Here is a 13,037-nt window from a genome sequence, read left to right as displayed (position 1 = left end):
GCCGACCCAATGCCTCAGTCAGCAGCCCGGCCTTATCCTGCTACAGTACCACCACAGATAGAACAATGAGACAGATATTTCACCAGATGTATAAATGTGAAGCATCCACTTGGCGTTTCCACTCACTACCAAATATGGTAGTGAGAGGAAGCCCACAAGCCGGCAGTGGGACAAGACAGAACAATATGGATTTTGGCTGACATTTTGCTAATTTTGTCATTTATAAAATATTTCATCTCAATACAGTTTTCTGAAAACTGCTTATTCAGCCCCCTTAAGTTAATACTTTGTAGCGCCACCTTTTGCTGCGATTACAGCTGTAAGTCGCTTGGGGTATGTCTCTATCAGTTTTGCACATCGAGAGACTGAAATGTTTTCCCATTCCTCCTTGCAAAACAGCTCGAGCTCAGTGAGGTTGGATGGAGAGCATTTGTGAACAGCAGTGTTCAGTTCTTTCCACAGATTCTCGATTGGATTCAGGTCTGGACTTTGACTTGGCCATTCTAACACCTGGATATGTTTATTTTTGAACCATTCCATTGTAGATTTTGCTTTATGTTTTGGATCATTGTCTTGTTGGAAGACAAATCTCCGTCCCAGTCTCAGGTCTTTTGCAGACTCCATCAGGTTTTCTTCCAGAATGGTCCTGTATTTGGCTCCATCCATCTTCCCATCAATTTTAACCATCTTCCCTGTCCCCGCTGAAGAAAAGCAGGCCCAAACCATGATGCTGCCACCACCATGTTTGACAGTGGGGATGGTGTGTTCAGGGTGATGAGCTGTGTTGCTTTTACGCCAAACATAACGTTTTGCATTGCTGCCAAAAAGTTCAATTTTGGTTTCATCTGACCAGAGCACCTTCTTCCACATGTTTGGTGTGTCTCCCAGGTGGCTTGTGGCAAACTTTAAACGACACTTTTTATGGATATCTTTAAGAAATGGCTTTCTTCTTGCCACTCTTCCATAAAGGCCAGATTTGTGCAATATACGACTGATTGTTGTCCTATGGACAGAGCCTCCCACCTCAGCTGTAGATCTCTGCAGTTCATCCAGAGTGATCATGGGCCTCTTGGCTGCATCTCTGATCAGTCTTCTCCTTGTATGAGCTGAAAGTTTAGAGGGACGGCCAGGTCTTGGTAGATTTGCAGTGGTCTGATACTCCTTCCATTTCAATATTATCGCTTGCACAGTGCTCCTTGGGATGTTTAAAGCTTGGGAAATCTTTTTGTATCCAAATCCGTCTTTAAACTTCTTCACAACAGTATCTCGGAACTGCCTGGTGTGTTCCTTGTTCTTCATGATGCTCTCTGCGCTTTTAACGGACCTCTGAGACTATCACAGTGCAGGTGCATTTATACGGAGACTTGATTACACACAGGTGGATTGTATTTATCATCATTAGTCATTTAGGTCAACATTGGATCATTCAGAGATCCTCACTGAACTTCTGGAGAGAGTTTGCTGCACTGAAAGTAAAGGGGCTGAATAATTTTGCACGCCCAATTTTTCAGTTTTTGATTTGTTAAAAAAGTGTTGAAATATCCAATAAATGTCGTTCCACTTCATGATTGTGTCCCACTTGTTGTTGATTCTTCACAAAAAAATACAGTTTTATATCTTTATGTTTGAAGCCTGAAATGTGGCAAAAGGTTGCAAAGTTCAAGGGGGCCGAATACTTTCGCAAGGCACTGTACACTAAAAATATACGGGGGATAGGAAATTATGCAGACAGTTACATTGATGGAAGCAACAATTACAGCTGATCGACCCCTTCATTTTACTTTTTTTAAATAAATAAAATAATAATACATTCATGTAATTGGCGAGTAACAGGTCGGCTCTCGGAATAAAATTGGTCCTGATGTTAGGCTCGTGGCGGGTGTGGCTCCAAATAACTGACCCATGCAGGACTCTACTACCATGGGACCTACACTGATAGCCCTATCCTGCTACTGTACTGCACTACAGTACCACCATGGGACCTGCACTGACAGGGATGGACCTAGGTATCAAAGGCTCACTGAATGGGAACCATACCAGCTTTGCTGGATTAACTCAGCTCTCACCTGTTTGCATTGGATTCTCTCTGCTCCCCCCATGTTTGCCTAGTGAAACCTAGTGAAACCTTGGCCCACGCCTGATGTATGTACAGTGTGTGTGTTAGTGTTGCCATCAGGGCCATGAGTCAATTGTGAGTCTGTCCCCGGTCCCGTACCGTAAGTCTCACAGCACAGGGGCATGTCAGCTCAGCATGATCTGGCCTCCACACACACACACGCATAATTTCATAAAACGATTGTCATCACCCAATTTGTCATGGGCCACAGTCGTGCTCGGAACACCATCCGTTTGCTCCAGGCTGACTTTATGCTCCGTCATATTTGATAAGTCTTATGTGGTCTGTTACGGACGAAGCAGTGAACAAAGGTACATTTCCCCACGCTGCCAAATGGTGAGACGTGCCCCCTGCACATATTATCACGCCCTATGATCATTAGGTACAATGACAACAAGGTAGTCTATGGTACGGTCTATGGAAGATTGAAACAGATTGGACGTGTGCTCTACTGTAGGTCTATAGTGAACATAAAGACAAAGCTACAATGTTAGCATGTGTAAGGTAACCTGTCTTCCTGTATTATTACTACTGTCTGTCAGTAGAACAAATGGATGTATTGCTGAACAGACCTTGAGGATGGTGTGTAATAGATACATCAGGGCATCTGTACCTCTTCAGGCTGTACAATAGACTGAGAGGAAAGTAGAACAGCTAAACACATAGATGTATCTTCAGGAATTATATATAAAACATGTGCCTCTGAAACTAGCCTGATAAAGAAGTAAGTACTTTGGAATCCTCTTCTCTGATAACGTTAGATAAAATACCCCCCAAGGCCCTTTTTGTCTCTGAATCAAATTATGGATATTATGTTCTTTTTTGGGAGCATTTATTTGACTCGTAGTAAGAGCAAGTGCACGTTCTGTAGGCAAATCTGCGTTGAGTGCTTTTAGTGGCCACTTCATGAAGGCTCTAATGTCCATTTGACCTTTGTCCATGTTGCAGTTTAATGTACCGCTTAAAAGCAGGATAGTGTTCGTCTTTTTTGGCTGAAAACAAACATGTTTTCCAATTCCAAAATGTACAAACTCTACTTTTATGAAGAGTAAAACAATAACTAGATAACTAGATGGTTGTGGTGCTTTAGCTCTTTTAAAAGTATATTTGTGGTAGTGGAAGAAGTAAAACAAATTGTACCTTACTATTTAAAGCAAAGCCGTTACAGTGCCTTCAGAAAGTATCCACACCCCTTGACTTTTTCCAAGTTTTGTTGTATTACAGCCTGAATTTAAAATGTATTAAATTGAGATTTTGTGTCACTGGCCTACACACAATACCCAATAATGTCAAAGTGCAATGATGTGTTTACAAATGTTTACAAATGAATTAAAAAGGAAATCCTGAAATGTCTTGAGTCAATAAGTATTCAACCCCTTTGTTATGGCAAGCCTAAATAAGTTTAGAAGTTAAGCTTAGCTTAACAAGTCACATATTATGTTGCATGGACTCACTCTGTGTACAATAACAGTGTTTGAATGATATTTTTTAATGACTACATCATTTCTGTACCCACATACAATTATCTGTAAGGTCCCTCAGTCGGGCACTGAATTTAAACCACAAAGACCAGGGAGGTTTTCCAATGCCCCTCTTTTTACACTGCTGTTACTCTGTTATCATCTATGCATAAGTCACTTTAATAACTCTACCTACATGTATATATTACCTCAATTACCTCGACTAACCGGTGCCCCGCACATTGACTCTGTACCAGTATCTCCTGTATATAGCCTCGCTATTGTTATTTTACTGCTTCTCTTAATTATTTGTTACTTTTATTTCTTATTTTTGTAGGTATTTTTCTGAAAACTGCATTGTTGGTTAAGGGCTTGTAAGTAAGCATTTCACTGTAAAGGTCTACACCTGTTGTATTCGGCGCATGTGACAAATACAATTTGATTTGATTGGTAGATGGGTAAAAATAAAAAAGCAGACATTGAATATCCTTTTGAGCATGGTGAAGTTATTAATGACACTTTGGATGGTGTATCAATAATCCCTGTCACTTCAAAGATACAGGCATCCTTCCTAACTCAGTTGCCAGAGAGGAAGAAAACAGTTACATAGTTTAATGGCTGTGATAGTGGAAAACTAAGGATGGATCAACTTCTGTCCCTCTCTGTCTGTCCCTAGCTTCCTGTGCTGCCCCATGAGCTCCTCTGCGTGTGCTAGTATCCATAACAACGGCTCCGTTTGGGCTGCTCAATGACGAAACATGAGAGAGCTGTTTTAACTGACAAAAGATAGCTACTTTTCGTCACCCTAAACTCCGACAAACATGATACTTACAACATGAGGTGGTGCTTCTTACTTAAAACATGAGGTTTTTCCCAGGAACATTTTCCAGGCCATAGACATATCTGATACTGGCAGAAAGCTTAAATTCTTGTTAATCTAACTGCACTGTCCAATTTACAGTAGCTATTACAGTGAAATAATACCAATGATTTTGTTTGAGAAGAGTGCACAATTTTGATCATGAAAAGTTATTAATAAACAAATTAGGCACATTTGGGCAGTCTTGATACAAAATCTTGAACAGAAATGCAAGGGTTCATTGGATCAGTCTAAAACTTAGCACATACACTGCTGCCATCTAGTGGCCAAAATCTCAATTGCACCTGGGCTGGAATAATACATTATGGCCTTTCTCTTGGATTTCAAAGATGATGGTACAAAACAAATACAAAATAACGCTTTTTTTCTTTGTATTATCTTTTACCAGATCTATTGTGTTATATTCTACTACATTCCTTTCTACTACATTCCTTTTTAAAAAAAGGGGCTAATCCTTATTAATAACGTTTTTAAGAACTTGAAGTTAAGATAGCCTGAACATGTGCAAGTTGGTTTGGGGTCTCTATCTTGAACGGTTCAAGAATTACTGTTGGTAAGTTATTTTATGCACATTTATGCACATTTATATAGTTAATGACAAGACATGAGAGAGCTGTTAGCTGATGTTAGCTAGCTACTTTCCGTCACTCTAAACTCCGACAAACAGCTGTAACTGTTGATTGGTAGAAGATAATTACTTTCTGATTCCAGCTTTAAATAGAACAGAAGTAAACCAAGATGTCATACCCTTTAAGTGTGTGTGAGTGTCCATAGCAACGGCTCCGTTTGAGCTGCTCAACGACAAGACTGAGAGAGCTGTTAGCTGGCTTTAGCTAGGTACTTTTCGTAACTCTAAACTCAGACAAACAGCTGGAACTTTTGATTGGTAGTAGATCATTCTGTTCCGATTCCAGGTCATTTTAATACCAGAGCAGTAGACCAAGATGTCATTTTTCAGTTGTTTGTAAAAAGTTTTGGGGAAAATTGTTAATGAGGTTACTAAAACAGCTGTATTGGTAGATTGGTAGCAGCTATTTTTGTTCCAATTGGAATAGCAGAGAAGTAGAGGAAGATTTCACATGCTCTCACGTTTTGACTAACTGGTCGCGAAAGGGGTCAAATTAGCAGATTTTTGTCAAAAGTTGCTTTGTTGCCAGTGAATGGAATGTTGGATTTCTGGGAGTTTAAAAGTTTTAAATATATATTAAAAAGTTGTATACAAGCACACTGGTCCTGACCACTCTGAACATTTTAAAGTTGGAATTGTGTTTCTAGCTTAAACAGTATAAGAGGAGTAGCATTCCAAATAATAATAATAGGAAGTGGGGACTCTAAAGTGGGGACTCTTGCTTCACAAGCCCCTTATTGCATCAGCCTATTCAATATTCAGCTATTCAGTTTTGTCAAGTTTACTATGTTGTGCTTGCCTTAGAACTACTAACACAGGAGTATACACTGAGCAGAGGTAAGGCAAGACTAACCGAATGAAAAATATTCAATAAAATGACCAGGCTACATCACTCTTATCCCCATGGCGACAGGGTGTCTACCTAAATGGCAGTATATCCATGCAGCTGTGCTCTGAGGATTTACACTGACAGACACCACGCTAGCAGAGCACAGTACTCTATGAGGGTGTAAGCTTTCAATGCTATGCAGAGAGTGGAACTGTAGGATAATGGAAGCGTAATTAGTTCATGTCCCATGGTGACATCGTCCTCCTCTCCTTCCCCCTCTGTCACCGCATCACTGCTCGACTTTATAGACGGGTTAGCTGACAACATCACCGAAGAGATACACACGATTCAATGGGGCAGAGGTCCCTGTGTTGTAATTACATCTGGATGGTCAGATAGCTAGCAATGATGATGACAAGACACTGCCATGTGGAGAATTGTAGGTTGCTCATTTCAACTAGTTTTAAGTTGTTCTTGATACCATCTTGTTATTAGGTGTTTTGGCTGATGTCATGTCTACGTTAATGTGGCAAAAATGTGCTGGCTAGCTAGCTAACCAACAACTGTGACAATGTATTCGAGAGCCAACAACATTGGACACTAAATATAGTTTACATGTTGTCAACAATCTACAGTAAGTCTGTTTTGTCCCATAGTTGCGCACGCTTCGGTTTCGTTGCTAAATAACCAACCCATCTATGGAGACTGGGGGACGGGCGGGGGTGGGAGGAGGGGGAACAGGGGAGACTTTGAACCATCCTGAAGCTGCATACAGTTATTGTACACTAACCCAATTATGTATAGGAATGTTGAATGCAGAAACTGGGCCAAGAACCAGATTTGTCAGTATTATCAGGGACATTTCATGTATGTATGGTGTATTCCATGGGATGGTATGGAAGGTATTGTTATGTCATGGTTCTTGAGAGAAATAGCCAATCAACACCTGGTTGAGAAAATTGAGAAAATTGAGAAAGTTTAGAAAATTGGCTGGGAAACCTATGGTATCTATCTAGTCATTTAGATTTGTGGTCAAGGTGTGTTTACTGTATTTATTGTCAAATTGTCTTCATTATCACCATGGTGACAGGGTTATAGACAGGTTGGTAGAGAGAGAAAATGAGAGTAAGCCAGAGTTTCTTCTACCGTGTGTCTGGTTGAAGGATGCATGTTTGAGAGCGAGGTAGACGTACCCATTACCATCTTGATGTTCTGTTTGTAGTTTATCCTTGTTCCCTTGCTAGATACTCATCAATCTCTATGACTAAAGGTAATTTAAAAAGTAGAAGGATAAATAATTGAAAATGCTTTACCTCAGCGAGTTGTTCTGACCTCAAACAAAGAGCACTGTGACACTAATGGTTTTGAAAATAATCCAAATTTAGATTCTAAAACCAAAGAACTGGCACCATGCAACCACACACTCTCCCTCTCCCAGCCCACTTGTTTTTTCTCTTCCCACTCGCGGACCTGTGAACACTGCGAAGTCACACATTAGCGCACTAAGTCGTGCACACAAGCACGCGCACACAAAAACAGGACCCACAGACACTAACAGTTATTGTACATACAAGTACCTACGGCAGTCTCTTTCTCTCTCTCTTACACACACACACACACACACACACACACACACACACACACACACACACACACACACACACACACACACAGTATCCTACATCTGCCCACACACATACAGTACAAAGAGATGCCTGGAGAAATTGTCTTCTGATCTGCCAACTACCATAAATCACATTACTAACACAGAGTCCCTCATCACTGACGAAACGCACCAAAGTTCAACAGTTCACTCAAGAGTTCCTTCTCTGTATCCCTACATTGTTTGTACTGTACAACATGCCATGGTGGCGCTTTAGCCTGAATGAATTCACATCATAATTGGAATGTACTGTAGTTGTTGTCAAATGGGAGCTTGGGAAGGTACGACAAAGAGTTTATTTTGTAGACTTCAGGTCATTTATGGTATAAAGTGCTTCATGTATTATCTAGTGTCTACATCTCTCCAATTTACCCATCTCACCAATTTACCCACAACCACCTGGTGACACATCAATGGAGACTCTACAAGAAGATAAACTGTCATTTATACTCTTTCTATTGTGCACCATTTACTAATTACACTGATTAAAATCCTCGGACGGTGTATTCATTCCTATTTTCCTCAGAGCAGCTTACTGTGCCTCTGTCAGAATAGGAGTGTTGTAATTATATATTGTGATCGTAAGCTATTCATTGAATTGAAGAGTAATTGCAGGGTAATAGTAATTGCCAATCAGAGACGGAGGTTCACAGATATTAAAGGATTGGTTTGGTAAGAGATAATGGCGGAGGAACTCCACTTAGCCTATGGGGGAGGTGGCGTCATCATCTTTCTTGCTTATTCCTATCCATTCCTTTCAGATCTGTGAACACCAAAGGGGTAGAAGAAGGGTCTAGGGACTGAAGGAAACAAGCCAGAAGTCTGAAAGATTGAGGTCAAGGCTGTCCGTTGTTTTCCCTGCAGGACCAGTGAGAGATTACGTTTTGATGACAAGCTCTATACCTTAAGGTGAGATAAAAATTCAAAGTCTGTCTTTATGAAAAGGCGTCATACCAGGAAACTTTTTGGGGGAAAAACAGTTGAAAATAAAGTACCTCCCACTTTTTTTCTTCAAGGATTTTGCACTGTAGAAAATGAAAAGCTCTCTGTTTGTTCATTTTCTTTTCATGGCCTGAAGACTACAATTTTAGAAAACATTATTCAGCCTTTTCTAAAGAAGTATCCTTGATGCAGCTTTGGATTGCACTGACTGTCATACGCCAGCTTTGTCATTTTCTATTACTTCGGTATTTACAGTGTAATTCATTGTTTTGATTGGTAAAAGTTCAATAGATTTGATGTGTACTTAAATCTCTCTCTCTCTCTCTCTCTCTCTCTCTCTCTCTCTCTCTCTCTCTCTCTCTCTCTCTCTCTCTCTCTCTCTCTCTCTCTCTGTCTCTCACTCAGGCAGGGGAAGCTAAGGTTTGCTTGCATGCACGGCACACATCCTTTCTCTCTTTATCTCTCTCTCAATCTCTCTTTTTCTCTCTCCCACACTAATGCCCTTTGCTAAGGTTTACGCGTCATGGGTTCTGTCATGCATATGCTTTATTCTCTTAATTCAGTCTCTTAAATATTCACTTTGATGATGCTAATGTGTAGAAGCGAGTCGAACACCGGCGCAATCTCATGTTTGAAGACGTGTCGGGCGTCCTGTACCGCCACCTCAGCCTCGGCTAATGAGCGCTCCGGCACCGCTCCGCTCCAAATACCTCTCTCTACACCCGCTGTTTCTCACACTCTCTCACTGTCTGCTTTCTCTTTAATTGTCGTCTATGTTCACGAAAAAGACTTTCCGCGACCTCATACTGACGTGATGCTCGACTTCCCTTTACTTAAGTAGGACTTAGTGTTTACGTTGAATAAGAGATATTGGATATTCCTTGTTCTATTGTTTAGGCAACCGTGTTGGAGATTTACCTAGAGAGAGGTTTTAAATAGCACATTACATGTTTTAACACTGTTCAGGCTAGAGCCTGTAACTATGGGTGATTTTGCAATAACACTTGCAATATTTCTAATAAATGGTTGCTTAGTCATTTTAAAACGTTTTTAAAAAATGGTGGTGTATAATTTAAGGCGTGCAAATATGATTTCTTTATACTCAGTCCAAATCGAGTGGGAGCACTGGAGGCCTCCATTATATGGTCATTATAGGCTGCTGTGTGGGTAGTGATTTAAGGAGATTTGTTTCTCCTGCAGTTTCCAAGGAAATTGCCCTCATTATAATGGTTCAATTCAGTTTGGATCCAGATCGATCTCACACTCTTTCCACAGTGAGGCAGGGGTCTTAGTAACGCATGTAGGTGTCAGTGTGTGAGTGACAACAGTGCAGTGATTACTGCCAGGAGGCTGAGGGTGTCAACCAAGGGTTAACAAAGGGTTTATATACAGTTGAGGCTAATAAAGTATGTAAGCACAATAGTACACTGATTACTATTCAGTGGCTGTGAGTGTCAAACAAGGGTTAAGTTGGGGTGTATGCAGTAGAGACCTATAGAGTCCTGGTAACACCCCTCACTGACGGGCCATATGTCTGAAGGGAATCTTATGCTTTTATGGCTCACAGACTGAGGCTGTTTGACTAAAAGCAACTGTCGGTGTGTATCTGTGTCTTTATGCGTGCTGGGCAGGGGGTGTCAGTCTTCAAATAACCACTTTTAGGCTCTTTAATGTTCAAACTACCCAACTATCTCAATCAATATTGCTCAGTGTGCCGTTGAATGTTGAAAAGAGGGCTTCGAAAGATGGCTGCTCGGCAAGGCCAGTAGAACCAACAGAGAACCAATCAGTATAATGTCTGCAGTCATCACAGTTCTATTAGCAAGGAACGATGCTCTTTAACAGTGTGGTATTTGCTCTTCTTACAGTATGCCGTTGTCATGGTTTTGAACATCTTGGAAGAGTGGCTCCTGTCCTCTACTGTCGTTATGGATAGAAAACATGACTTTGAGTCACTAGGGTTAAAACCAGTTCTACACATTGGCATCTCTGGGGAAAAAAAGTGTTTTGTTCATTAAAAGATGTGTTTGATGAGAACTATTCAACTAGGATATTATCTTTGCTTGCATTATTGGTTTGGTTATTTTCCTCATCGACTGTCTCCACTGATTTGTTTCTATGGCAATGACATTTTTTGTAATTTGTTCCCCACTCTCTCTCTCTCTCTCTCTCTCTCTCTCTCTCTCTCATCTCTCACACACACACGAAAATATAATCTAGTTTGGAAAAGCGACTGAGTGTTTTGAGCTGTACATTTTCAGAGTTCTTAGAGAACAGTAGTGAATCCTTCCCTACCTGGGCCTCGAGCTCCAGGGACACAATCTCTCCAACACCATGCAGCCTCTGGATGAGAGACACACTGGGAGGTGTCCGTCACATTACAGCCTAGGAGGAGAGGACATACTGGGGGGAGGAAGGGGAGACAAGTGTATTTGTTTAGTGTTAAGATAAAAGTAACAAAGTAAAATAATCACATCATAAAACAATCAAATAAAAGTACTAACAAAGTAACAAAAACAAGAGTTTTTGAACAAGATCATGGCGTCTGGTAACAAGTGGGTATCTTGAAGTGTTCTGTTTGTAGTGTGTTGGCCTGCCGTCTGTTTTTTTATTCATCATAGACTATCAAAATAAAGAAAGTCGCACAATCCATGTATAAACTCCCAGCAACTTTTATTTTCTCCCTTTTTCTCCCCAATTTCATGGTATCCAATTGTAGCTACTATCTTGTCTCATCGCTACAACTCCCGTACGGGCTCGGGAGAGACGAATGTTGAAAGTCATGCGTCCTCCGATACACAACCCAACCAAGCCGCACTGCTTCTGCACCAATGTGTCAGAGGAAACACCGTGCACCTGGCAACCTTGGTTAGCGTGCACTGCGCCCGGCCCGCCACAGGAGTTGCTGGTGTGCTATGAGACAAGGATTTCCCTACCGGCCAAACCCTCCCTAACCCGGGCGACGCTAGGCCAATTGTGCATCGCCCCACAGACCTCCTGGTCGCGGCCAGTTACGACAGAGCCTGGGCGCGAACCCAGAGTCTCTGGTGGCACAGCTGGCGCTGCAGTACAGCACCCTTAACCACTGCACCACCCGGGAGGCCCCACTCCCAGCAACTTAATGCTGGGAGATTATACATGGAGTGTGCTACTTCCTTTATTTTGATAGTTTATAGTTTATTCGCCGTTAGACAGCACCTCCACACAAACACATTTTTCTGGGCGTGCACCAGCTCATGTTTTTGAATGTACTAGAAATAGGTGTGGTTACACTAGGATTTAACCGACTTCACACTATTCCATCTCTACCACAGGAACAGCAGCCCTCACAGTACAGGAAATCCACATGCCACTGTGGATAGAGGAATGAATCCAAGCGTTACAGTGTAAAGCTTGAAGAGTCAGTCTAATTGGCCCCTATTAGAGCCCATAATTACCACTCCCATCTCTGGATAATGTGTTGTGTAGGCTGATTATACACAGATCCTTTCAAAATAGCCAAAACGCTAATAGCCCTAGAAACAAGACAAGTACTCTACTAGTCACGATCGTTCCTTTTTGTTTTGGTCGATCACGATATCACACCTTTATTTATTGCAGAGTAGGAACGGGGGGTTATGCAAATATTAAAATGAGCAGAGGAGTTCTAACTAACCTGGTGCCTTTTCTCTCTCCTTGGTTTGATATGTGTCATTTATCTGACAAAGAATGTTATTAATTGTATTTGCATCGTATAATTGGAAACCTTCCCTAATGCATTTAGAAGCAGAGCAGTCTCGTTAAGTAGCACTCTGAGAAGGGAGTCAGAGGACTAGAATTAACATAAAGTAAACCTTAAAAAGAACTCACTGTTCCAATATAGGAGATGCTGCTGTACCAATCACTACTGCAGACTGTTTTGTAATTGAGGGAGAGATGAGAAGAACCTCTTGGATTGGAAGGTGAAAAAAACAACCTAAGAGTGAATGAGTAGGAAAGAGATGGAGAAACAGGAAGAGGAAGGAGAGAGATGGGAGGGATTCAGGTAAGTGGCAAGAGAGAGAGAGATGAGGAGAAACAGGAAGAGAAAGGAGAGAGATGGGAGGGATTCAGGTAAGGGGCAAGAGAGAGAGAGATGAGGAGAAACAGGAAGAGAAAGGAGAGAGATGGGAGGGATTCAGGTAAGGGGTGATAGAGCAAGATGAGACTGAAAGAAAAGATAGCAAGATGGGGAGCGAGAGACAGAAGAAAGTGATGAGAAGGATGCCACACCACCTGTTGCTTTAATGACTTCCTACTTGCTACTTCCTACTTCCTGCTAAGGCATTTTTTGACAGCTTTCTGTCTCTAGTCTTCACACATCGGTTTCTCATCATTACAATAACTGGCCCTGAGGTCCCTTGGTCCACTCAACCTCCAGCAGGAGACCAGACTGGTCCAATTTAAACAAACACCACACACTGCTTTCTGCCTGAGACCTCAGAGAAGTGCTACCTCTTCCCTCACTCCCTCGACACGGGCAACACTCGACTCACTCTCC

The 13,037-nt window shown here is 41.6% G+C and overlaps 1 protein-coding gene across 2 annotated transcripts in view; it reads left to right on the top strand.

The window, feature by feature from the left end:
- LOC109890097 (beta-1,3-galactosyltransferase 1-like) overlaps positions 1-13,037 on the top strand; it is a 118,427-nt gene that overhangs the window by 75,920 nt on the left and 29,470 nt on the right. Inside the window, exon 3 of one of the 2 annotated variants that reach the window (XR_004209938.1) lies at positions 8,338-8,480. The exons of the other annotated variant lie outside the window; for it this stretch is intronic. The gene's annotated coding sequence lies outside the window, so the exon portion shown is untranslated. Of the gene's footprint in view, positions 1-8,337; positions 8,481-13,037 lie in introns of those variants that run through there. 2 annotated transcript variants of the gene reach the window in all.

Source organism: Oncorhynchus kisutch, linkage group LG5 (genome assembly GCF_002021735.2).
Source record: "Oncorhynchus kisutch isolate 150728-3 linkage group LG5, Okis_V2, whole genome shotgun sequence".
NCBI lineage: Eukaryota > Metazoa > Chordata > Actinopteri > Salmoniformes > Salmonidae > Oncorhynchus > Oncorhynchus kisutch.
Note: the sequence above shows the minus strand (reverse complement) of the source record. Positions and strands in the feature narration are given on the sequence as shown.